Source organism: Pteropus alecto, unplaced genomic scaffold (genome assembly GCF_000325575.1).
Source record: "Pteropus alecto unplaced genomic scaffold, ASM32557v1 scaffold182, whole genome shotgun sequence".
In the NCBI taxonomy this organism is placed as follows: Eukaryota; Metazoa; Chordata; class Mammalia; order Chiroptera; family Pteropodidae; genus Pteropus; species Pteropus alecto.
In genome coordinates, this window is record NW_006433946.1 from 2271510 (window position 1) to 2299361 (window position 27852).

A 27852-nucleotide genomic window follows, 5' to 3' on the forward strand; every position below is an offset into this window, starting at 1 on the left:
ATGTCCTATCCATCCTTTAGTTATCATAACTTTTCCAGTCACTTTCTAGTCATTCTTCCTGGAATTCAACCCGTACTTTCTACTTACTTTTTTTTTTTTTTCCTGGCTTTTATTATTTTCTGGACTCCTTTTCCTATTTCTATCAATATTAGCATACTATTCAAGGCTCACTTATCTGCTACCTTTTCATGAAGTGTTTCCTGAGCACAAAGACACATTACAGCGATTTCATTAGTGTATTTGTCTTAACTCTACACTCCCTACAAAGCACAGTCCTTCTCCCTATAGTGTAAGATCCCTGAAAGGGTATGCTGGCTTTATTCAGTTTTAAAACGGTCTTACCCTTACGTATTCTAGGTACCCAACATTATGTTTGTTGCTGATTTATCTATTATACTTCTCTTTTTAAGTTATGGAGATCATGCATAAATTAACCACAGGTGACAAATAAATGTAAAAATACAGAGTGAGGTTTTAAACATAAAACATCACCAACATAACATTAAAGGACTCCTGGGTAACAGGAAAGACTTTTAAGGTACATTATATGTGTTGCCTGACATATTCCTGACAGAAATTTTGTGAGGTACATATCTTTATTCTCATTTTACAGATGAGAAAACTAAAAGTCAGAATAGCTGACACCAGTAACATGTCTAAACCACACATCTACTCAGAGCCAGATCCGAGACTGAAACCCAGAACTAATTGATGACCAAACTCTTGCTATTTTCCCTTTGTCACAAAAAAGCAAAGCAATTTCTAATTACTAATAAAAAATATATATATCAGTATATTAAAGAAAAATAACTTTGAATCAAAGTGTGCACTTTGACTTTTTTTTTTTTTTTTTAAACTACATGTCTAATACAGGTGTAGTAGTTTGCCAGCTTTGAGTAAAGAGAAATTTGTCTGAGAGCCTGTTTTGGAAGAAGACCAGTTTATACTGCCAGGTTTTCTCTAAGCATGCATTTTATTTCATATAAGAGCAATCTACTTTGACCTGGTGTTTGGCAACCATCTGCTTAATATAACTGTGGGAGGTTTGTGAAGCTAATTATATTGTGAAATTATCTCTTTAATAAGGGAGTATAAAATTTTTAACCAAACTTCTGTAAGAAGTAAAATCATTACTATAAAATGCAGCTGAATGGGCATATTCCCAAAGGAACCCACACTTCGGGTGGCAGGAGGTCAGTAAGGACACTTTAACCAGGTCAGAAGGCAGTGCTGCCGGCACGCCAAAGAGACAGAGATAAGCAATGGAGCAGGGTTTCTATTACGGGGCAACTGCAACAGAGGGAAGAACCAAAGTGGGTGAAACATTTCAGCATCTTTACTGAGTCTCTAAGCTAAAGTCTCTAAGCTAAAGACAGGGGAATCCAACAGCTTTCAATACCCTGGGTTCAAACATGGCAGCTCTGGTTGTCAATCTGGAACCCACATACTGACATCACGCTTACCTTTCTCTGGTGTTCTTCTATAAACACTTCACTAACTGTGTGAAATAGCCAACACTTGGCCCCAGGATGCAGGACTGGGCAGTTAAAAATATAAAACCAATAAAATGTACCAAGCAGCAACAAAGGAGAGACATTTATAGTGGTGACTAAGGAAAATGCATCTGGAGAACCACCCAGCAAAATTGAACAGATCAGTACCGGATATTTATTTTCTACAAGGCAGCAACATTTTTTTTAAATTAATGCTCATATCTAGCTTCTTACCCCTGATGAACAGACACTTTATATAGTCATATAGGTACATGTATTAAAAGATAAAAAATAATTACAAAGCAACTAATGCGAATAATAGACAAGGTAGATTAGAATACCTGTGTTTAAGTTTGTTCCATGTGTGACTATTAAGAAGTCACTTAGTACCTCCATGCTTCTTACTACGTAAATTGAGGATAATATTCTTTACATAAAAATCGTAAGATTGAGAAAGCATGCAGTCACTTAGAGCAGGTAGCATAGCTCACGGTTAAGAATAAGGGATCTAGATTCGGTGCCTTGATGCTTAAGGCCAGGTTCTTTAATTTATTAACCACATGACCTTATGAAACCTCTCTAAGCTTCATTTTTCTCATCTATAACATAAAGATAATGATAATATCTGCCTCCCAGGGCTGTTCTGAGTATTAAACACGATTGTATATATAATACTCTTAAGAGCCATTCTACTTCTCATTAATAGATCACATGAAAGTGTATCATAAAATGCAGAACATCAACTATTACTGTAGTCTATGTCTACTACAGGGAAGTACAGGGATAATATAGAAGGCTTCATGAAGAAAGTGGCATTTAAGATAGTACTTACAGATTGGATATGCTTTATACAATAAACAAAGAAGATAGATGGCACTCAGGATTGGGGGTAAGCATGAAGAAAGGAAAAAGGCATGAGTACACATTGGTTTTGAGTGACACCATTTCTTCTGGAACATGTGGATTCAACAGATAAGTAAACAGAAAATATTCTAAAATCTAAGAGAGTTTAAAATAGAGTAAGACATAAAAAAATTAATGGATGCAGGGCAGTAATTTCAAAGAAAAGTGCTGTCAATTGATTAATAGACTTGTATCTTAACATACAATATGAAGGAGGTAACTCCTTAGAATTTATCCACTCATCTATTCAAAATCACTCACTGAACAGCTGCTCTGTACCAGGTACCACAAGACAAATATGGTGTCTGCTTTCATGGCACTTGTGAAATTTATGCGTATGCATATATATACACATCTATATATGTAAATATGCATATGTATATCTATATGTTGCTCTTACATATGAATAACTATGTACAGTAAAATATTATACTGTAATGAGAAATATAATGACTTGAAGCCCACCCCCAGAATATGCTACTGCTATTAAAATCTGTGCAAGATGTAGAGCATAATCAACAAATACTTTCATAAGATCACTTTCAAAAAGTTACCTTCTTCTGAATTGTTTTGTTAAGCATTTTATCTATCTGTGAACTGAAGTTTTGATTATTCAATGAGCTGTCTATCTCCATTTCTGGAACACCCTTTAGACAGCTTTCTAAAGCTCATAACTAAAGTATATGAAATTGTCTTGAGTGATGACATAGTTCTATGTATCACAGAAAGCAAATTAAAAGGGGACACAAATATCTAAAGAAAAGTTATTACATCTGTCAGTTTTAAAATAATTCCTTTTTCATTTAAAAAATACTTTAAAATACTTCACGTTTTCTGATCAAAAGTAGACTAAAATTATACAAACTAAGTTTTATTTCTCCTTCTATTAACTTATGATTTAGTGCTGATACTACATCTCCATTACCTATAGGGGGTCAAGTTACTTTCTAAGAGACTTAGGTCCCTTATCTGTGAAATGGGGCTAAGATAATTCTACTTATTTGTGCAGGTAAAATAAGTAAAAACCTGCCTGTCTAAGGCTAATGTTCTTGAGATCTCTTCAGTCTGTGACATATAAGGATGGACTCAGACTATGCTTGAAATCTTAGGTAAAAATATTTTGTGTAACTGGTAATATTAGCTACTTAGTATCTCAATATGAATTTCTTTATATCAAAAATCATTGCAAAGACTAATGTCAACGAGTTTATCCTCTTATGTCTTCTTCTAAGAGTTTTATGATTTCAGGTTTTAAGTCTTTAGTCCATTTTGAGTTGATTTTTGTGTATGGTGTAAAGATAGGGTTCCAGTTTCATTCTTGTGCATGTGGCTGTCCAGTTTTCCCAACACTATTTACTGAAGAGACTATCCTTTCCCTATGTATATTCTTGGCTCCTTTGTTGTAAATTAATTGACCATATGGGCTTATTTCTGGGCTCTCCATTCTGTTCTAGTCATCCATGTGTCTGTTTTTATGCCAATACCATACTGTTTTGATTCCTGAGCTTAGTAATACAGTTTGAAATCACAAAGTGTGATGCCTCCAGCCTTGTTCTTTTTCCTCAAAGACTGATTTGGCTGTTTGGGGTCTTTTGTGGGTCTATACAAATTTTAGGATTGATTTTTCTATTTGTGAAAAATGCCATTAGACTTTTGATAGAGACTGCACTGAATCTGAAGAATGCTTTCAATAAACAGTATGAATATATAGACAATATTAATTCTTCTAGTCCATGAGCACAGAATATCTTTTCATTCATGTTTTCTTCAATTTCTTTAATCAATGATTAAAGAAAACTTTACACTACAGTTTTTAGTGTAAAGATCTTTCACTTTCTTTGTTAAATTTACCCCTAAGTACTTTATTCTTTTTGATGCAATCATAAATGGGATTGTTTTATTTATTTCTATTTTTGGTAGTTCATTGTTCAAGTATAGAAACGCAACTGATTATTGCATATTGATTTTTTACCCTATAAGTTTACTGAATTTGCTGATTAGTTCTAACTGATTTTGGTGTTTTTAGGATTTTGTATATATCATATCATGTCATCTCCAAATAGAGATAGTTTTACATCTTCCTTTTTGATTTGAAAGGCTTTATTTCTTTTTTGTGCACAAGAGCCAAGACATGGAAACAAAGGTGAACACCAACAAATAAATGGATAAAGATGGGATGTGTGTATGTATATATGTGTATATGTGTATACACATATATGTATACACGTATATATACACACACATTCATTCATATATACATACATACAATGAAATATTATTTAGCCATGAGAAAGGAGAAAATCCTGCTGTTTGCAACAACATGGATGGGCCTTGAGAGAATTATGCTAAGGAAAATAAGCCAGAAAGACAAATACTACCTGGTATCACTTACATGCGGAATCTAAAAACAGTCAAACTTATAGAAACAGAGTAGAAAAGTATGTTGTCATGGGCTGGGAGGTGGGAAAAACAGAGAGAGAATGGTAAAAGTGTACAAATTTTCAGGTATAAAATGCATAAAGTCTGAGGATCTAATATATAACATATAGTTGACAATATTGCATTGTAAAATTAAAATTTGCTAAGAGTGTAGAACTTGTTCTTACCAAAAATAAATAAAGAAATAAAATAAACGTGAGGTGATGGATATGTTAATTAACTAGGTGGAAGGAATCCTTTCATGATGTATACATATCGCAAATCATCATAATCTACATTTTAAATACATGACAATTTTAATAAAACTGGAAAAATTCAGGAAGCATTTAAAAATGAATAAATTTCTTTATACAAAATCTGTTCCTAGATTTAAGGTTCAGATAAAGATGTATATTTAGATCATATATTTAAAACCTCCTGCCTAAAAAAAACAGCATTCCTAAATCTATATCTTCGTGTATTTCTGAAAGTCATAGGTAAAAGTATGTTTAAATGTGAATGTACATTTATACAAATATGTAGTCCTTACACTGGAAACCTGGTTGTTCTGTGTGCAAGATGTTCTTTATTAAGCAATAAATGTTAGCTGCTTAAGCAGAAGATAGTGCCATGTGATTAATGTGCCATCCCCATGTGTTTCCTTCAGTTGAATACTGGCTGGCATCCAGGAGAGGAAGAAAGAGCAAAACAAACACAACATACCCAAAACTTAAAAAAAAAGAGTGCTACAATCTTCACAAAAAGCTTTATAAAGTCTTAGACTCAAATAATGTCATGAAGACTCTTGAATTTTTCCTTTTTTCTACTTTGGCCTTCTAAGGATGTGAACCCTGCCATTACGTGTGGTTTGTGGCTGTTTGCAAGTTTCTTCCCCATCTGGGACTAAGAGGCGAATTGCAGGTTTCCAGGGAAAGAAAATGCTGTTATAGTAGAGATTGTCCCAGCTCTTCACATGGATTTTGCCGAGCCCAGTGATACCAGCTACCTCGCTGCTGTGAAAACCGACCACCAGGTTTTGTACTTTAAGTAACTGAAAATATACAAGTTGTAAATTTCAGAAGCCTAGAATCTTTCTTTGCTTGAAGACCATAAATACATGAACCAATAAACGTCATTTTACTTCTTTTCCACCTTCTAAATTAATTTAATTGTTACAGGGGCACAAAAATGCCCAAATTTAATTTTTGTCACATTCACCTCACGAAGCTCACTGTCCTCTTCCACATTCCTAGGAGGTTGCCTCTTTTCACGACAGCACATGCTCACTAAAAGCACCTCATCCTGTGGAAGCTGTCAGCAATTACTGCAATGAACTTCAAATCTTTTTCTCTAACTACTGTAGTTTTCTAGAAATAATGACACAACCTCTCCCTGCTTTAAAATGTCAAGCTGACCACTCAGAAATTCAAGCTAGGTTTCTCCAGAAAAGCTCAAATGATAAGACATTTTATGAGCCTTTCATTTTATCTCCTGTTTTATTACTATGCAGCCTAACACATTCTCAGAGTAGCAACACCTTCTGCGACAAGCTGAAACTAAAACAAACCACAAGAGCTGCCACCTAAACAAAATTAATAATATGTGCCTGGCAAGAATTATATATATATATATATATTTTTTTTCATCTGACATTACCATTTGAATTAATTTTATTTTATCCTTCGTAGTGCTATTTGTAAGTAGTTTAAACTTGTTGCATAACTAATTTACCTAATAGGAAGGTAGTCTTACTTTAATTGTGAAATTATATTTTTTAAAACAGGTGTCCAGTACATTCTAGTATTTTCACACATTTCATGATTAAATTTATTTTCAAATGTCTGGTTCAACTTTTATGCTATGAGAGAAAAAAATAAAATTACCTCTCCAAAATTTGAACTATGTTAAAATCATAGACACCAAAATTAGATTTATAAGGTTAATAAGAATGCAATAAAATCTTGATATAGTTTTTCAGATAATATATAGAGTATGTGACTTATAATTTTAACTATACTCAATACTAGCAAAGAGGGGGCATTATTTTTTAAAAAAAAGAAAGTAAGGTTTAAATTGCATATCTTTAACCATACAAAGGAAAAACAAATTAAGGCACAGGGCCCTAATAAATAGATTTTAACAGATGGAAAACTTAGCTTCTTTCTTCAGATATTAAAATTCTTGTTACTGCTTACATCTATTATATATTAGGAAGGCGCTGGGTTGTACTCCAAGATCAGGGGACTCACTGGCTTTCCTGATGCCATCTTCACATCATCCCTTTACCATAAAAATAGACAGATAAATAAGCAAATCTACTTGTTCATTAAATACATATTTATATAGCACAGTCTAGACAATGCTGAGCGATAGGTACCAGAGTGAACAAGACAAGTATGGCATGTAGTCTGGTGGGAGATGGAGATGATCCCAATAATGTAGGTAGTTCTCTGGAAGGAATAGTGTGCCAGGGGAACACAGGTTTCAGGAACAAAACATATGGAGTTTGAGAGGAGGAAAAAGAAAAAGACAGGAGAGCCAATGATGATGTCCAGGCCCCTTAAAATAGAACCACTGAAGAAGAAAGACACTGAGAATCTTAAAGGTTAAATCCAGTGCCAATGGGGCCATAGCGATTCATTCATTACGTGGGCCAACTTGAATGGCCAGCAGTGGAAGGAGCAGATGAAAAGACAGGGAGAAGTACTAATGTTTAGTGAAGGCCCATTTTGCCATTTAATTCTCAAACAAACCTTTTCATCATAATGCTGAATAATATGCCATGCCTCTGAACCAGCCACATATCCTCAAAATGTATATCACTGGTTACAGAGAACCAAATGGGAAGAAAAATATTTCCACAAATAGGGGAATTCAAATTTCATTTTCTATCGATGGTACCATCTTAAGACATTCATATTTTACTAGCTAGGTACTAAACAAGTTTTTATTAGCAACTGATTTCAGAATAGTACAGAATAAAGATATACTACACTAAGCAAAAAAAACAAAACAAAACAAAACAACTCATTCACTCAGTAATATGCAAACAAATGAAATGCAATGTAATAAAGACACAAGTGCAAAGAAAAGGAACTGAATGAAATGAATAAGTCCCCAAACTGAACTTCTATGCCTGCTTTTAAGGTGGCTAAAGTGTGAGTGTTCATTCATACTACAAATATGTCTGGGGCATACCTTTTGTACCAGATGTACAAGCGCTAAAGATACAGTGACATCAAATCGAACATAGTCTTTGCTTTCGTATACTGCTCATATCAGGTGGAGACAAGGGGAGAAAGTAATCCTGCAAGAGTTTGTTTTTGTGTAAGGAGGAGGTAGTATAAAGGCAAAGACTTTGGAACAAGAAATTCACTAAAATTCCCGGAACTAAGGACTTATAGTCCTACCACATATACCTTTATCAGAAATAACTTTGTCTCATTACTGTTTTACTGCTGTGAATTTGTTTTAGTATGTAAACAACAAGGTAGTATTTACTGTTGAAGCTCTATCAACATGACATGTAAGTATCTGCTGGCATTTTTTACTAATAATTCTTACACTGTCTGTACAATTTTATAACCAAATTATCTAACTGCCTTTTTTTTCACCATGACGGTAGCCCCATGATGTGAGCAAATCCCCCAAAACTAAAATAAAACATACAAATACACACAAAATTTGAAAGACAACCTAAAAAGAAACCTCTTCAATCCATTATATTCACCATCATTACATATAAGATCACTCTGACAAATAATAGAACATTTGGTCAAAAAGTAATAGCTTGTTGAAAGTTTCTACAAGCCAGTAATAGTTGCAAACTTTCACTATGCTGCCATGTTATCAGTATTAATAAAATTCACTTGTCAGTTCCATTTTGAAACATGAATTCTTCCCTTGCATGACAAGGGTAAAATTAAAATCTCTGTTCCTTTCCTAATCAAATCAACTAATGACCAAAAAAATAAGAAAAAAGGAGTAATTCAGAAATTTCTGTCACTAATTGGTCAAAAAAAGATTAGTTTTCAGATTCCTTTCTTTTGCTTTTTTCTGTTACTACAGGTGAGCTCTTCAAATACTATGTCGGCTGCTGTTCTTTGTTCTTAAACTCACTCTGTCCTCAGCAAGGATATTGAGTAAAACTTGCCAAAATATGTACTGGTAATCAATGTCAAGGAATAATGCAGTAGATAGTGTAGAATTTATTTCTACCCCAGCTGTAGGTTTTATTTCATTATCAGTCATGGTTATTGAACACGACCTGTTGTGGAATATGTCACCAAGCAGGTGATTCTGAAATAGAGAAGACACAGATGCCTGTTTACATAGCTTGACTTTAATTATAAACTTCTATAAGCCATAGTGAATGTCAACACTCTCGAAAGTAAGCCTAGTAAGAGAAGGGGTCATATTTCTTTATTTTTATCCCCATTTATAGAGTACCTTTTCAAGCCCAGTATGTTAGGCACACTACACTTTATATTTTCTAGTGTTCTTAAGTTTTTTGCTGAAAATTGTTAAACATAGTAACCTAGTAAAAATTAAGTATGGCCTAGAACACGATATGAAAAGTCAACTCAAATGACACATGAACCTGCTTAAGTGTAAGGTAACTAAAACCTATCCAGTTAGACCCTGAATTTATGTTGTATATGTTTTATTCTACTTAATGGTGTTCTATATTCTCAACTGATGTCCAATCAACATTTCACTTATTCATTCATTTAATAATGCGTACATTCAAAAATATTAACACACTTATCCAGTACAAGTATGTATTGTCCTGGATGCAAGAGGCCAAAGGTCTAAATGACTGGTTATAAATAATGTCCTTAAAAATTTTTAAATCTACTTAAACAATATCATGTCATAAGTCCATGCTCTTCATGATTTGGGAGAAGAGGGAAATGAAAACTGTTTTTTTTCCATTCCTTGAGAAACATCACAAAAGTAAAGGTTAATAAAGTAAACTAATGTAGTTGATGTGATCCTAGGAAATGATATACAATAAACCAACCACAGAGATAGAAGATGCCTATATTGCTTGTTAGTAATGGATTTCGCTGAGTAAAAATGAGGGTAAACATTATGTATCTCAGTTTCCCATTGAATAAATGGACATAAACTAATTCGGTATTTACTATAGAAAAACTTTACAGAAATCAAGCAGAAAACATGTCCCGGGAAGAATTATACAAAAGTTTTTTTCATAATCATAAAAATGTTTCATAGTTTTAAGAGAGAATTATTCAATGCTTGATGGGCAATTGATAGAGAGCATGCTACATACTTACAGGATGTACCTCTTATACAACAAGAAAAGCAGCAGAAAATCAATTTACTCTTTTACCTTTCCAAAATGCAAAGCTTATATTAAACATATAACATTCAAATCAGGGAAGTGAAAACCACATTAGCTTCCAAAGAAGCAGAGGTCTGTACAAACTTATAAATAACATAAACTAAAGAAATTCAGAATGATAAAACTGTCTCTAAACAAAATCTAGAGGTTGAGAAAAAGTGAATTCCAATTTCACTTATTAATTCCTGGGGTTCTGAAACTTGTACCTATTTAACCCAATTTCTATAACCATATTTCCCCTGTCTCCTTAATGCACATATTTTAACATCCTCTAAAACTAAATAAAGTAACAATATTTTTCATTATTTTGTAGCAAATGTCCAGAGCATTAATCAAAATATGAGACCAATTCTGACATAGTAAAATAGCAAAAAAAAAAAAAAGGACTTTAACAAAACAGATCTATCACTAACTAAAAACATGAACACCACAGTATTTGTTTCTCATGCTTTCTTCACTTGTAACCCAATATAAAACTAAATACAATGAAATATAATTATTCTGACATGTTTGTAAGTATAATAAACAAATATTTATGTAAGCCTAATTTACTCAGGGCAGAGAGACGGGCATGGTTCCTGATGATAAAACAGCAGTTTGTTTTCTTAAAACTAACTTTTAGTGACTTCGGTGATTTCGGATTTGACTATATGTATATTTTTCTAGGAAACAATTCTAAAATGGCAAATTCATTGTTTCTCAGCCATTTACCATACTGATACCTTATAATTAACATGATTTAGACAGTCTCACATAAAAAGAAAAACTGAAGTCTGTACTGCCTTATTTTGTTCAGTTAAGGTTTTATTTTGTTTTGGCTTAATATGGCCTTATCGGTATTTTAATATATGTTTTATTCTCATTCATTAACATTAAATATAAAATAGTAAATCTTACTGGGAAAAGTTCTCTAAAAGTTATGCCATGAATTAATGAAGTAATCAATTGCAACATGCTGTATGTGTATATGTCCATTAGCAAAATGATCATTTAAACACTTAAAATTATCATATCAGCAGAATTATTTTAAATTAACAAAGAAATGGGTGAAAAGGCCAAGTATGTTTGGGTTTTACTGAGAAACTACATCTTATTCCACATGTGAGTTCAAATGTAGATGTTATTATAACGTCATTAGAAGTTTAATTTTTTAAAGTGTCACAATTTTATGTAGATGTCACCTATATTTACCAACTCTCACTTGAGTATTCTAGTACAAATATTGTTTTTCTGAGTTACTATAAAAATCTTCAAAAATGAAACTGGAATTGTCAAAGGAAACATTTGATTAATTTATCATTAACTGATATATACTGACATAATAGCCATTAAGTAATTTATGTTGAACAAAGTATATTTTAATCATCTTCCTTTGGGTGAAAAATGCAGATAAAACATTTTCATGTGACTTCTATCTTGATATATACAAGTACTGATAAACAACCTGAGGAATATGGAAAGGTTATGATCTTTCTTCACCTGGGATGAAATTGTCAGAAGACTCAGGTATAAAATAATCACAAGCAAGCACTAAGGATATGCCACCACTCAGGCAATGGACTTTATCAAATTTAGGTTACTAGCACACAGCAAAGAGCAGAGCGGATGAGGTATCATAGCAATTCATGTACGGATTTTAAAACACATAGACATAGTAATGTTTTTTTAAATCGCTGTTAGTAAAAATAATAATAATAATAACATAGGTTTTTCCCCAATACTTTTCTACACATGAGATTATTTGAAGTAAAACTAGATTTTCGTAAATAGAAAAATAAATGAATTAAGCCTCAAAGAGCCTTATTATAAAACTTAAAATATTTCTAAGGATGAAGCTGTCATATGGATTACCACATAGTTTTCACTGATACAGAAAAACCTCCTTATAGATATTCCAGTTGTTCCAAAACACTGAAACAGAAAAGGGATCATACAGTATGTTATTTCTAAAATAATAATAACAATGATGATAATAATAATTCTAAATACAAGATATAAATAAGCTACAAAACAGAACTATTGAGGGCAAATAATGTGTATCAGGCAGATAATGCTAACGTGAAAATTAAATATGACAGTTTGCAATGTAATTATACTGACATAGCATCTACCTCTGTATCTACATTTATACTTTGTCTTTTATTTAAATTAAGTGAAATAACATATTTGAAGTACTTTCTAACTCTAAAGTGAAATGTATGTGTTAACTATAGTTATTATATTTTAGAATTAAATATCTAATATATAAATGGAAATAAATGGGATACTGTCATTTCCCTGTATTCAACACTATGGAATAGTTATTCATTTTCAATTGTTCAGGAAAATTTCTCTATGTTATTTTAAATTAGAAGAAGCCTGAGAGATGTCCCAACTTCTACATCCAAATTCTATAATTCACTATTTAAAAAAATCAAAGCACATGAATTTAGAAAATTGGGAAGTATATAACTAATGTAAAAATTATTTCAAGGAAAATCTGGTTACCTTAAAATAAGATATTGTTGTACACTGGCATATATTTACCAAAAGGTCTCTAGAACATCTCTAGGAAGGCTGCCTAAGATTTATAGAAATTTCCATCTTACGAATGTGAAATTCACCAAATCTGGTGTAGAGAAGCCCTATTTTTATGATTTCCTAGTGAAATCATAAGTTTCCAATTCCGGAAGTATAACATCCAATGAATATTATAATGGAGGGCAAATATGTATACTCATTTGTCAGTTTATTATTAGTTCTTAAAATGTACTCCTGAAAAGCATAAAGTTTCCACCATATGCTGTTGAAATATTCTATAGCTAAAGTAAAATAATACTGGTATTTTCCCATCACAGAAAGTCAATTTCTAGAACTCTCCAGTTTTAAATTTTCATAAGAATTTATATTAAACTACCGCTATTAACTACCTTTTATCTATAATAAATGCGGCAAACAACAAAATGAATGAAAATAGCAAATTAATATGAATGACAGAAAAGGAAAATAGTCTAGCATCTTTAGTTTGCCAATTTTTTTAAAACTGACCTTTGGGCTTCTAGTTGTGATTTCCTTCCATGTATTTATATAAAGAAAAAAAAAGTCATGTTCACAGTTAGTCTGAATGATTAAATTATATCTTTATTTCTCTCTGAAATCCAGTTTGTTTTTGTTTTTAAATCTACAACAAAAGTCTGTTGGATTAGGATATATTTCTTTCCGGCTTTAAATCTCTATGATCCTAATAGGGATCCCAATGATAAATCTACATATTCTTGTATCCTCAAATCTTCAATTGTAAACAGATGACCCATGTGTCCTTTCAAAAAGCAATTCATAAATACATGAATTTATGTTTAGTTATGTGAATTTTAGAAGTGTAAGAAAACTGGCTGTTCAGAACAAACAAACAGAGACTCATGGACACGGACTATAGACTAGTGGTTACCAAAGGGTAGGGGGTGGAAGAGGAGGGGATAGGTAGACAGTTAAAGGGGGTCAAATATAGGAGGGTAGGGGGAGGGTGAAGTGGGTAAAGGGGATCAAATATATGGTAGCTGAAGGAAACTGAACTTTGGGTGGTGAACACACAAGAGAACATACAGATGTCAAATTATAGTGTACACCTGAAAATTATATAATTGTGTTAACCAATTTTACCCCAATAAACTTAATAAAAAAAAAAACTGGCTGAAATTTTTAAGGAAATTTGAATATATAAATAGCAATATTTTACAGTCTGTAAAAACATTAAAAGAAAAATACATTTTTTTAAAAAGGGAGGATTCTCCCCTTTATGTTATATTAGTTCTTTGACCCATAGCAACAATTATTATGTTCTAATCAGAAACAAAATCTGTCTTATAGAGATTATGACACCATTATGTCTGAGTTTATATTATAATGTAACTCATACTTAGGTAGTTCTGAGTATTATCTGTCATCTCATGAGATCTTCACACTACAATAGGAGGCACACAGATTTCCAATACACATAGAAGAAACTGAATCCTGGAACATTCAACTGACTTGAATGAAATCACATAACTACTAAGTTGAAGAACCAGGGCTTAGATTTTGTTGCTTTGGTGCTTTTGATCCAAATACTGTACTTTTTCTTCCTTTTGAAAAGTGGGCCAGAAAGGGAATTTTGCATTTTGGTGAAATAAAGTGAGTGGCTACTTAATTTTAACCACTGAATTTTCAATTATCTACCTCATAAGCACGGGCCAGATGAACAACCCGTCAAACAGAATGGAACTCTGTTGTCATTTCCTGAGACACCAAAGTCACTCTTCTCTCCTATGTCAATCTCATAGCCAAACGGTTTTTCTAAGTTTTCTGCTTCCAGATCTATGAAGGACAAGAGCTGCATGGTGAGTACTGACTTCTGAAATATCAGGTTGACATAAAAGGACAAACCCAACATCATGAGCTTAACTCTATTGAAAAACTACAAATACTGCATTTGTTGTTTTTATGTTTTCTTTAATTTTCTTTATTTTGAGGATTGTGGCCAAAAAAAAAAAGTATCTATCAGCAATAGGCTCCACCCATAAACCACCATCATAAATTTCTTGCATATTACCAAGAGAGGATAAAATAGGCAAAATTTGTCATCTCCTCCATTTTTATGTTTTGCAGCCACTTCTATTTTTCCCAAAATGCTAGCACCCTTAAGGCATCTAATTAGTACCTATATGTTTTTCCACCCTCCAGTTAATCCTTCCAAGACATACCCTAAAGGGACTCTCTGTATATGCTTTCCTATCATCTGCTCCAATCAAAATTCACCTATCATTTTCCCTATTCTTGGGAACCTTCCCTATTCTGGGAAGTTCTTAAGAAACCAACTACCTAATTTGATGAACTGATAAGCTATTTCTAGCATAAAACTTGATTAATGCTTAAAAGCCATGTGTATCCCAATTCTCCTTCCTATAACTTACAACTAAGAAGTTCAAATGAACAAAAAAATAAAAATACTGTTAAGAAAAAAATTAAGAAGCACTAAGCTTGAGCTACTATATACTCTCAGTGTGTGTATATATATATGTGTGTGTTTATGTATGTGTATACGTGTGTTTGTATAGCATGTTCAGTTCTGATGTGGTAACAGGAAGGAAGAAAGAGTCTTTTGCTCACCCAGTAATTTACAAACATTGTATTAGTGAACTTCCAAAGAAGTTGAAAATTTGCTTTAAAATAATCTGTGAGAAAAAGTGGCTTGGGTAGTATAGGTAAAAGAAGACTAACAATGAAATGATAATTATTGAAACTAGGTGATGGATACTTCTCTGTATAACCAAATTTTTCATATTAAAAGAAAACAGAAAAAAGGGAGGAAAAAATCAATCAACTGATCAATCAGCCCAGGGGCAACAGTTATAAAAATGCAACAAGTGTAATTTAGAAAGAACCCTGAAAATGGTTGAAATAGAAAATAAGTGCTCAAAAATAAAAAGGAAAAAAAAATCCTTAACAATATATGACAATAAGATATGGGGTAAAATCCAAGTGATTAAGACTATGTGTAAAATCATGAGAACTAAGTGTTTAGAAAATGCTTTCAAAGAATTTCTTAAATCTAGTAACTTTTCACAGATGTGATGAATACTTTTTAAAGGAACGATATTAATTTTCAAAACAGTGACAAAATTAAGATGAAATATATGCATTAGCCATTGGTTTGAAACTATATGATACTAAACATATCAATGATTCAAAATCCTAACTAACTCTAATAGCTTTCATAACTGCAACACACATGGAGGGAAAAGTCCACTTACTAAATTCTCTCCAGAATTTACTTAATAGGAAATAGAATGTTTGGCACAATCTTGACCTATTCTTAAATTAGTTATCATCATTAAAAAATCCCTTTTATAAAGAATGTTTTTAGTGTTAGGCTGGGATTTCTTTTAGTATAAAACTATTAAAACTGATAAAAAGTAATTAGTTTCTGTTCATTTGTCCAACATTTATTAAATTAGGCAGAGTCATAAGCCCAGAGGCTAGAAAGATTTATAAGGTGGAACCATTGCCCATAAAATTCAAGTACAGACATATCAAGCCTGGGAAGAGCACAAGAGGTAGCTCAGGAGGACTCCCAGCATGGGGAGCTGGCCAGGGGTTGCCCTAGCAATCCACAAACTGGAACATGGCTCAAAGGTACACTGAGATCAATATATTATCCGAATAGAAGGAAAAAAGAATAGTTATGTAAGTATGTCATTATTAGATTCAATTCAATTAGTATTCACAATACCCTCAAAACAGATGCAAGACAGGTAGGTGATTGGCAATGACCCAAAATGAAGTAGCATAAGTCGTTCATTCTTTTAAATATACATTGAATTACGAAGAGTTCAAAGTCTAATAGGGACAGACAGTCAAAAAATAATGAGAATATGGTGTGATAAGTGCATTAATAGATGTATGAACTTAGATATAGAAGAAGGTTTAAAGGAGGGGATGACCAAAGAAGTATGAGTGAGCTAAGGAAGGTTTCTCAAAGAAAATAACTGAATTCCATCTTGAAACATGAGGGATTTACTAGTCAAACTGGATGGGAGGACATCCAGGCAGAAGGAATAACATGTACTAATGCAGTGAAGTATGAAAAAAAATGCAAACAGTGGTAGTCAGAAACTAAACGTGGGAGAAGTGAGATTTAAAGGTAAAGAAACTCAAAACCCTAGGAGCAAACCACAAACTCAGGCCTTGAGATACCAAGGTCAGACCAAGACTAACATTAAATGTAACTCTACACTCAACTAGAGACCCACCACAAAGCTCCTGATTTTCTCCCTGCTTAGGGTCCAGAATCTGAGTCCATTAAGAATATTCGGTTGTTAACATCAAAGGTCAGGCTGTAAAGTCAGGCAGATCATTAAATATACTAATAAGAAATAAAGTAAAACTAAACTATACACATAATAAAAGTCTACAAAGACACCAGTGGAACACATGATCAAGTAAAAGGTAAATGAAGCTGACTACAAGGTATTTAATAATTATGAGAAATCTAGGATTTGGGGCAACATGTCAAATAGGAACTCATTTTTCTAGTTTTGTTCTAATCACTGTTGTACACTATATGTTGAAAATATTTACCATGAACTCCAGCAACAATAACTATATACTAAAGGCTTGCTATTTAAAAATAATTGTGCTGTTTGGAGAATAAAAATAATGATAAAGAATGATCTTTATACTGAAGAATTTTATAGCCAAATTAAAGAAAATAAAAAAGCTGCCTAAATATATGAACAAATATATAAAGACAAGTGTTAGATTAGTGCTTTTATTATCAATGTACATTTTCACTAGCTTACACTGTAATGTTATATTCATGACACAAGTGATGAGCTTTATAATAATACTGAGAAAAGGAGCAAAAGCCCAGTAAGAATCAGTACTAATGGTGGCAATGAAGCAATTCCTCCGACCAGTCAATTCTAAAACTTTAAGTCTACAGGGTTTGACTCACATACACAGTCAATAATCCATCATTCAAATTACTCAAAACCCTCAGTATACGAGACAGGAAGGAATATTTAGATCACTCGATTTTACCTATTATGAAGCGAAAGTTAAAAATGTCCTTCTTCAAAGTTGGGTGAATATGTGAATAAGAAATATCTGCTGTTAACTCTATACAAATACTAAAAGGACTCATAAATTTTGCTTTGGATGAGATTTTCAGCAAATTCACTTAATAATTCATAAAAACCAAGGACATTCTCACTACTTTTGATTATTCAAATTTTCCTTCTTCATTCTGGAATATGTTTGCAAAATACAACTTGGAATGAGAGGTTCTGCTTTGTTTGGCAGAGTTATTAGCAATTTATTGAAAGTCCCAGAAAAGTATTTTGTATTTTTTCTTCATGTGTCTGCTTATATGATGGTAATTTTATACCTTTCATACAAGATAAGGAATTTTCTAACCTTCAGTTAAAGTGACCCATATAGGTGAAAAACTATTAAAAACTATAGCACAGAAGGCAATAAATATTAAAAATTAAGTAATAAAAACGTTCTGCTTTAACAGTGTTTGAAGTTTAAATATCTTGCACAAACTCTAATGGAAAGAATAAATTTTGGAGTAAGTCAGGCCTTGGTTTAAATACCCAAACTGATACTTATTATTTACCAATTATCCAATATCCCTGTCTAAGCCATAATGAAGTGAAAACAAGCTGTGGAACTCAATCATCTTGATCTTAAATCCAAAACTGCCACTTATTAACTATGTATCATAGGGCAAGTTACTTGACCTCGGTTTCCCTTTTCTAGAATGTTTACCTGGTTTGAAAAAGTGAAATAATAACAGCTACTTTCCAAAGATACTTTAAAAAATTGAATGGTATAAATTATAAGAAATCACCTTGCACAGGGCCTAGCACACAGTAGTACTCTATAAATGTTAGTTCCAGTCATTGCTCCTTCTCCCACGGATTCTCCTAAAGTACTGTTTGCCCACAAAGAATTGGTTTAGTTCCCGTAGTCAGTGTTAAAAAAGCGCTTAGTAATTAATTTTATTATCGCTTGGGATAAGGAAATGAACATATATGAGACCTTGTAGAAGTAACAAAAGACACAGAAAATATTTCTGAAACAATCACAAAATGATAAAATATATGAATTTCAAAAAAATCATCTGTGTCATTCTAAAGCAAGAATATACTTGCGTAGAGAAAAATCATGATATTCCCTTCCCTTAAAGTTCCCTTCCCTTAAAGATGGCACGTATCTCAGTCACTCGATGCTTTCTTAACATAAAGAACAGTACTAGGTTCCTAGCAGATGGTCCATTAACGTTGTATGTATAAACACATGACTGAACAAATGTGCAAATGACATTATAATTCACCTTCCCATCAAAAATTAAGGGGCTTCAATCTTAGGAAATCTTGTTAGTCATTTGAAAACTCTACAGTTTATATCACATAGAGTAACACAAGTTCCCCCAACCATCTCTTCTTTAAGTATTTTCTAAGTTGCTACCCTCTCTCAAGATCTTGTTGAAATCACTTGAAGGCCTTTCATATATGAACAGAATAATATGATTACTTCTCTAATCTGAAAAGTAGCAATAACATTAACCTTAATTGAAGTCCTATTTTGCAACCTTTGCTGCTCTTCCCCGTTTCCCCACCACACACTGGTATAGAGCCCTTTGCTCATGCAGTACTCCTTTGCATTGGACGTCCTTGTTTGTCTTCATTTTCCTGCTTTCATCATTCCTAGTCCAGTCCCAATGTTGTTTCCTGAAAGAATATCCCTTTCTGACCAATTTTGGCAGAATTTCTGGCTGCTATCAGAGCACTGAATCCACACCCTGTCACTTCTATTAAACTGCGCACTGTGACCTAAGAACAACCTCTTTCACCTCTGCATCCCAGGGTACTTAACACAGCGGCAGGCACGTAACGATATTCAGAAAATGTCCACTGAATCAAACTCAATCCTTTCCCACAATATCTTTCTGGTTTGTCATTAAAAAAACCACTTAGAAACAGGTGACGTTAAAAGCGATTTTAGCGGGCATTTTAAAAATAAAAAGATGAGCTTCTTTTTTTAAAAGGTGTTAAAGAGCAACTAAATAGTCTCCAGATTATGTATGTTATCAAACAGAAATGCTTTTGGACGCACGCTCATGTTACCAGCCAAATGTGCCGGTCAGGTTAGCGACACCACTGACATCTCAGAGGATGAATGGCATGCATATGAGTATATTAACACACTTCAGTGTGATTTCATTTAAATGAAGCTTTAAAAAAAAAAAAATCAAGTTTAGGACTTTATTCACCATATTTGGACTCCAGAAACAACTTTTAAAGCTTATTTAGAAAAGCCATTAAAACTGGAGTTTATTCATCAACCCACGAGAGTCAGCATGCTGGTTTCACTGTGGTGAAATAAAAGAATGAGAGTGGATATCTCCTCGGCAAAGGTGTTGCAGCATTAATGATAGGGAAACTGACCTGAGAAAAACATTTGAAACCCACAACAGAATCTGTAGAATGAAGGCGGTGACATGATGTTGGGTCAGCCTGACAGTCAATACCATGCTCTCTATTTAAGAATTATCCTGACATATAACCTCTTTATGTTTTGCTAAATATACAGAAGAGAAGGTCTCTATTCTTGATATCCTTAAGGAGGTTGCAGTCTTGTTAATGATAGGTGTCAAGATCTCCAAAAGAGATGGACTTTACCCACTGGAAAATGTTGAGACTTTCCGGGATCACTCTGGCCAAGTTCTTAAACTTGAGAAGGTGGTGATTAAAAGTTAGCAAGTGGCTCTGTAGTGGTGAGATGTGAGGTAAAGAATAATTGCTAACCCAAACTGCAGGCAACACCAAATATTAAACTTCACCGAATTATAGCACTCAAGACAGCTTAGTATATGAATCACCACCCCGCTAAGAAGAGGAAATACTTAGACTAGAAAAACTTGAATTTTCACTTAAACACTATTCTAATGAATCTTCTGTTCTTCAATATTCAGCAATACTTCTCCGTGTTTAAATATAACTCTGAAACGTAAGCATGTAGAATCCAGGGAAAGAATCTCTGGAATGCTGTAACTATTTGAATAGTTCCTATCCTGCAAATACCTGCATCTAAAAAAAAAAAAAAAAAAAGGCTGGAAGAAAGCTGCAAATGTTACTAACTTACCACACTAAACTTTCCAAATATACAGTTAACAATGCAAAATAATACATGACATGAGGTATGATTCACAAAAAAACAGACAAAAATAGCTCTAAATTTCCGTAGACAAGAACGTCACCTGTGACTGCGGGGTAGCAGAAGTGATCTTGATATGGTATTAAGTTAATCCAGGTAAGTGACAGGAGTCCAGTTATTTTTCACACATAAACACTAGCCACAGTAGGGGCAGCTCACCTTTCTTCCATATCCCTACAGATGTTTAGAGATTTCCGGACTCAAAAAAAAACAGGAACTAATAACACTTTAGGGGACACCTCCCCCTTCCCCTCCCCTTATACAATAAGGCACCAGTCCAGCAGCCCCGGCTGTGCTTAAGCAAGGAATTTTAGGAATGGGGAAAGGAATGGCATATTCCCTAGAGAGGTTAGCCTGGAATGGGGATGAAGGGGAGGAAAAGAGGGCACCTTTCACATCCCTGTCAGTCAACTATTATTAACTATTATGCTGATGGAATGGAATCTAACCTTATACTGCCCATGGCTGGCTTTCTTCCAGGTTCAACACGACTGCCAAAGAAGAGACTGTAGTTTTTTTATTAAGTGATCTAGCCTTTGCTCCATAAAGATATCTCTATCAATGCAATAGGAAGAGTCTCAAGGTAATATTCTCTAGTTTACATTTATTCTGTTCTGAAAAAAACACTTCCATAATACTAGTACACTTAAAGTAGTAATCTTAGGTTTTAAAACAAAGGGTAGGGAAGGTCTAATCAACAAAAAATCCTGAGCAAATAAAAGGTCATGACGCATAATGTATGGTGAGATTAACTCTAACAGAGCAGAGACAAGATGTGATCCAAACATTGCCTGTTGCTGCATTTTGACTCATTATTTCTGTGGGAATTTTGATTTGCATAAAGTTAAATGGCAGATCTTATGAGGCACCAAATACTAATATCACTAATCATATTTACAATTCAGAAAATACCTACATGTGCTTAAAAAATTCAAGATACTGATTTTAATATTTTGTAGTTGTATGAGGTAAAAAAACAACTCATTTAAATAAGAAAAAATCACTTTACATATATATGTAAAATGATGATCCATTATTATTTGTTCATTTATACTCTATCTCATTCCAAAATATTTAAAATCATTTTTAAGAATAATATGCATTCGGTAAAACATAATAACTGAAGATATTTAATAGTTACTAGTAACATGCCAAGCAGTGTTCTAAGTTTCAAGAACATTATCTAACATAATCAGCAAATATTAAACAAGTAATATTATCTTCATTTATAGATAAAGGCACTAAGTCTTAAAAAACTAAGTAACTTAGCCAAATCTTACAACTATTAAGTAGCAAAATCTTGGACAGTAAAGATTTGGAAAAAAGAAAAACATACAAAGATAAGGGGGTAAAAAAGAGTGTGTCACACATAAAAGATCCGCCATATACATCAGGAGGAACGTCATCATGATGTTCACATGTCTGTTGACTTTGAACCTCGAGTACACAGTGAGGAATCACATAACTGTGCTACTCTGTGAGCCCATTCTGGCTCTCCAATCCTTTCGATTAAGAGGCAAGATCTCTATTTGCTTGTCTTATAGAAATGAATCTCAGACTTCATCTGTCCAAAAGAGAGCTCTTCATTTCAATCCCCAAATCCATTCTTCCCCCCAGACCTCCCCCTATCAGTAAATGACATCACTATTCACTGTGTTGCTTAGAGCAAAACCCAGCAGTCATTCCTGACACCTCTTTTCCCTTCACATGCACTTTCAATCCATCAGCAAATTCAACAGGCTCTATTTACTCAATACATCTGCCCATGTCTGGCCATCTCCACTGCTCCCACTCCAGTTGGATCCATCACATCTTTCGCTTAGGTCACTTTTACACAGGCCTCCTTAATGTCACTTTGCTTGCACTATAGCTCGTTGGTCTAATCTCCAGAGAATTCAGAGTGGCCCTTTTGAAATATATCTCACCCCCTACTATTCTTCTCTTGACTCACACCACTATAACCACACTGGTCTTGCTGTTCCTCAAATATACCAAATATGCAAACTTTCAAAATTCGCAAGAATGATCCTAATAAATCTTAATTTAGTAAATCTAATACTTTATGTAACAGAACATTTTTGGCTAACAGATCTGGGGCCCAAAATGTAATCTCCACTCTCTAATCCCAATTCTGTTACTATTCACATATATAAGAATCTTTATTCTGTAAAGGGAAGAAGAGGGAGGAAATAGAACCAAAGCAACAGATTAGTACAGAGGTGAAAGTGCAACCTAGTATCTGTTCCCCATGTGACTCCTTGCTTTAGATTAAATGTTTATAGTAGAAGAATGAGGGCCAAAAAATGAAACTGTATTTCATGAGAAATGAAATTCTGAAAAAGAGATCATGGCCAGAAACTGATCAAGAGGCACTTGCTGATATTCTGGCACTAGCAGAGTTTGATTAAGATCCAGATGACATAGTATGGCATAGAGCTAGAGAGAAGGCACCTACAGAAAAATCTCAGAAGCCACATACGGCATCCATGATCTGAGCATTGACTTTCTCCTTGTACGTAATGGCAACAAAGGGTCTTCGTCAACAAACTTCTTGAGCTGTAGATGTTGAAATTTGGAAGCCAGAGAAGGAATGGCAGGCAGTGTGTGGTAATGACAGCTGACAGAATGATTTCCAGACATATGTGAAGTGATAGTGGGCTTCCAGAGGTAACTAGGAACTAGGAACACTGTGAAGAGATCTAATTTCCATATCACAGGACAGTGGGGCTATTATTGAGGAGCCTGAACTATCTTAATCTGCTAACTAAAATATATGTTTTTATGTGAAAATCACAGGCTGGTTGAGGTCTAAAACACCTAGGTTTACCTATAGTCATCTAGGTTCTGCCTACAGGTGAAGTCCAATTTTTTTTTCTTTTACTCTAAGCTTTCTAATGGAGACTAAACAAATATGACCTTCTGTGTCACCAGCTCTAGGCTTATTTACTTTGGCATTCACACTTATTTGATTCTCTGGCCATATATAGAGAGAATTATACAATGAAATTGCTTTATATCATACTTCATTTTTACCAAGAAATAAATTTAAAAATTAAAGCTTTTTTGTCTACGGCCACACCACCCTGAACAAGCCCGATCCTGTCTGATCTCGGAAGCTAAGTAGGGTTGGGCCTGGTTAGTACTTGGATGGGAGACCACCTAGGAAGACCGGATGCTGTAGGCATAAAAAATAAAAAAATAAGGGATTGTAAGCTGACAAGGTCCTTGCAATCTATGAGGTCAACCAAGGGTTGCCTCGCCTAAAAAAAATAATAAATAAATAAATAAAATTTAAAAAATAAATTTTTAAAAATTAAAGTTGTTTTTTTTTTTTTTTAAATTGTAGATGTAATTAGTTAAACTAAGGTATGACAAATTTCCTTATACAGGAAGTTTGGACACAGATATGTACACCAGGAGAAAGCCATGTGAACATGCAAGCAAAGATCAGGGTGATGCATCTACAAGCCAAGGAATGCCACAGATTGCCAGCAAACCACCAGAACTAAGAGCGGTGCATAGAACAGATTCTCCCCCACAGCCCTCAGAAAGAGCCAACACTGCTGACCTCTTAATCTTAGACTCCTAGTCTCCAGAACTGTGAAACAATAAACTTCTATTGTTTAAGCCACCCAGTTTGTGGTACTCAAGCTCAGATGGCATATATTCCATGGACTTTAAAGGACATGTAAAGGTGATCAAGAAACTACTGCAAGGGCCTTCCTAAATACTTCAGAGAAGAGGGAAGGTGCCAGAGCACCAGAGATGGTCTAATATTATCATTTTTAAAGGCAAAGGATGTGAATTCTGCCAATCTCAGATAAGTAAGCTTACAATAGACCCATTAAAAATGGTATGCAAATGTTTGTATGACAACTTTACAGAAGGTTCCAATATGGGTTCACTAAGAATAATTTTACTGTTGGTCCCACTATTAGACTGGAAGATAAAGATAACATGGACTTTGTTCATCCTGAACTTCGTTACACATTTGAAGAAATCTCTCGTGATATTCTTGAGGTCGAAATGGCAAAATATGCAGGAAATAATATAAGTTAGGTACATTCATAACAGGTTGAACAACCACGCCCAAAGAGTGTTGATTCATGAAAAGATGTTACCTCAAAGTCTCAAGTTGTATGCCACAGGGCTACTTTAACAAGACTGAAAAAAAAAAAAACATGCAAGGCACGTTTATCAAACCTGTGGATGACACACAGCCGATAAGGAAATCTGATCCTCCAAGTGGCTGAGTCTGAATTCCAGAAATCATCTAACTGAGGAATCAATAGAAGAATGAGAGATGTTTAACCAGGAGAAAAAGAACAGGGAAGGTAGATCGGAAAGCTCAAGGCTTGATAAGGGAAGATGTAGGATAGATGAAGTTCTTGCAGGAAAGATCTGCGATCTTAATACAAGAAAGAAGATTTCACTTCTCTTTACCACTGTCACTATAGTTCTAATTAATATGATATTTTCCTTAACTATTACTGGTTTCCTCATGTCCACTAGTTTCCCCATTTCTCCTCTTGCATTTCCAATCTATTTTCTAAAAAACAGGCTGAGCCATCTTTTATAAACTGTAACCATAATAACCTATTGTATCATTTCAAGGTACGATTATGGTCATATTTAAATTCTTACTTTAAATATAACTGATTAGAGCTCTCACTTGCCCTAGAAGTGCATTCTACATACCATACTTGAAGGAGCACTGGGAAGCATTAATTAGTTTGCTACTTCCAAGGCTACTGGTCTTTATCACCCATCAATGCTGTCCTATCTAGCTCCCTGTTCAAGCCACATGGTCTTGATGATCCGGTTTCACTTGGTGCCTAGCTCAGTTCGTGCTTACTCTTCCCCAGTGTACAAACAACCCTGATGACATCTACACAACCTTCCAATATCAGCCCCACAAGCTCAAAAGCTCTTCTGAGTTTTGTTTCCGACTCTGGGTCCCCTCTTTCTGTAATTTTATTTTAGGGCTCTCATTGCCTTCTCCTGAAACTGCCTTTTTTTGGAGGGGGGCGGGCAGTGGGAGGCGGGTAAGGGTCACAGAGTTCCATCCCAAGAAAGACTAGATATTAGTTCTTTCTCTCTCAGAAAGCCCTGAGCATCTTATGTAAAGTGATCTCCACCTTTCCAGGAACCAGCTTTACAGAGCAGAACACACCTGCGTTCTCAAGGAGTGGCAGACTTTTATTAATGAAGTCAGAAAACTTTCTACTGCAAAACGAAGGCCATGTACTTCTTCTACATTTCCATAACTGAGAAAGGCATTTAAGAAATACAAAAAATCATCCTTTCTAAATTTAAAACCTGTCCCCCCCCAACAACAACAACAACAACCACAAAACAAAACAAAACCATAAATCGAATTCTGCCAAGTCTATGTTCAAAATTTTCCAGTTGCTGCTCACTGCATTATGTTAAAAATCCAAACTTCTTTCCATGATCTAGAAGTGTATATGGGGCTCCTTCCTACCTCTCCAGCAACATGTCCCAACCTTCATCTCTTTCGCAAATACTAGGCCTACTTACCTTCTTTTTCTTCTTTGATTAACTAAAACAACTTTCTTCTCTCTTACAGCCTTTGCTCATTTATACATACTCATCTCTCAGACACTACTGCTCTGTGAGTATCCTCTCCTTATCTACTCTTCAGCTTAAACTTCATCTCTTCTAAATATTCCATATAAACTGAGGCCTGAATGTTCTTTTTTATTATCCCTCTACTCTTTTCCTTCACAAAACCTATCATATCTCATTATACCGCATTCCTGTGATGCTTACACTTTTAATGTTTTCCCCTCACTAGACTGTAAGCTCTATAAGGACAGAGCTGCAACCACTTTTTTCATTACTGTAAAGCAATGTCAGTGCCTGGCACAGGGTAAACATTAGGGAATATTTCATTAATTAATTGAATAATAACTAGAAGTGCCCAACAACAGAACCAGCAGCTTTACAGTCTTGGAAAAATTCTTCATTATACATCAAGGTTTTACAGAAAGGATTCCTGAGTTAGAAAGAAACATCAACTACGTGAACTCTAATTTTCTCATACGGGAGCTAATACTTTTTAAGACATAGGCTGCTATATGGATTCTAAGAAGAGAAGGTCATTATAATCTGGAAAGTTAGTAAAAGTTTCATGAAGAATTATCTGAGATAGGACTGACATAGAACTTAACGGAAATGTCTGACTTGAAATGGCACAAGATAAGAGAATTTTAGAGGTGTGAAGATGAACAAAGGTAAACACAAAAAGAGAAATGAGACCACCTTACGTGAGAAGATCAATCTGACTTCACTTGAGAGGGGCATGGAATCACAAGTTAAACAGCAATGGTAAGGTCACTTGATAAAGGGTCTGAACTTAGAGTTCCATCTCTTGGTCAGAAGAATAATGACATCAGGGAGAGTCGTCTCAATATGATGGATATGTTAGAGAGAAAAGCAGCTAGAGGTAAAGGGCCATTAAGAGGGTACTTACTAATCTACCATAATCATTATGAAGCTTGACGTACAGACAGGAGAGACATCCTACACATTCAACAATTACATAAACTGGTACACGGCAGAAAGGCTACAGTTTCCACAAGCAACAGCAGGAGACAAATGGCAAGGAATGACCATAGCTGCAGGTGGGTACTCAACATTTGCCTGTGGAGGGAGGTTACTCAAGGGACTTGAGGTAAAGGCTATTTCTCAAACCTGTACCAAAAAAGCATCTTAATATTTTAGCAACCAATATAACTATACCTTCAAGGGCTGAGTGAATATCAGCCCCAGGTAAAGAAATCCTAGATGAGACAAGGAGAAGGAGGATGAGAAAGGATAGGATCCAACCAAGAGAAATCTTAAGACCAAAAAATAAGAAACTAGAGAACTGACTACTTATGAGATACAAAGGATGTTAAGTAATCA

General features: G+C 34.2%; 1 protein-coding gene and 1 pseudogene across 14 annotated transcripts in view; one reads left to right on the plus strand and one right to left on the minus strand.

Moving 5' to 3' along the window:
- Positions 1-27852, minus strand: part of IKZF2 (IKAROS family zinc finger 2) — a 144285-nt gene that overhangs the window by 61560 nt on the left and 54873 nt on the right. Inside the window, exon 1 of one of the 14 annotated variants that reach the window (XM_025044419.1) lies at positions 21082-21124. The exons of the other annotated variants lie outside the window; for them this stretch is intronic. The gene's annotated coding sequence lies outside the window, so the exon portion shown is untranslated. Of the gene's footprint in view, positions 1-21081; positions 21125-27852 lie in introns of those variants that run through there. 14 annotated transcript variants of the gene reach the window in all.
- On the plus strand, positions 23988-24106 carry LOC112477103 (annotated as a pseudogene).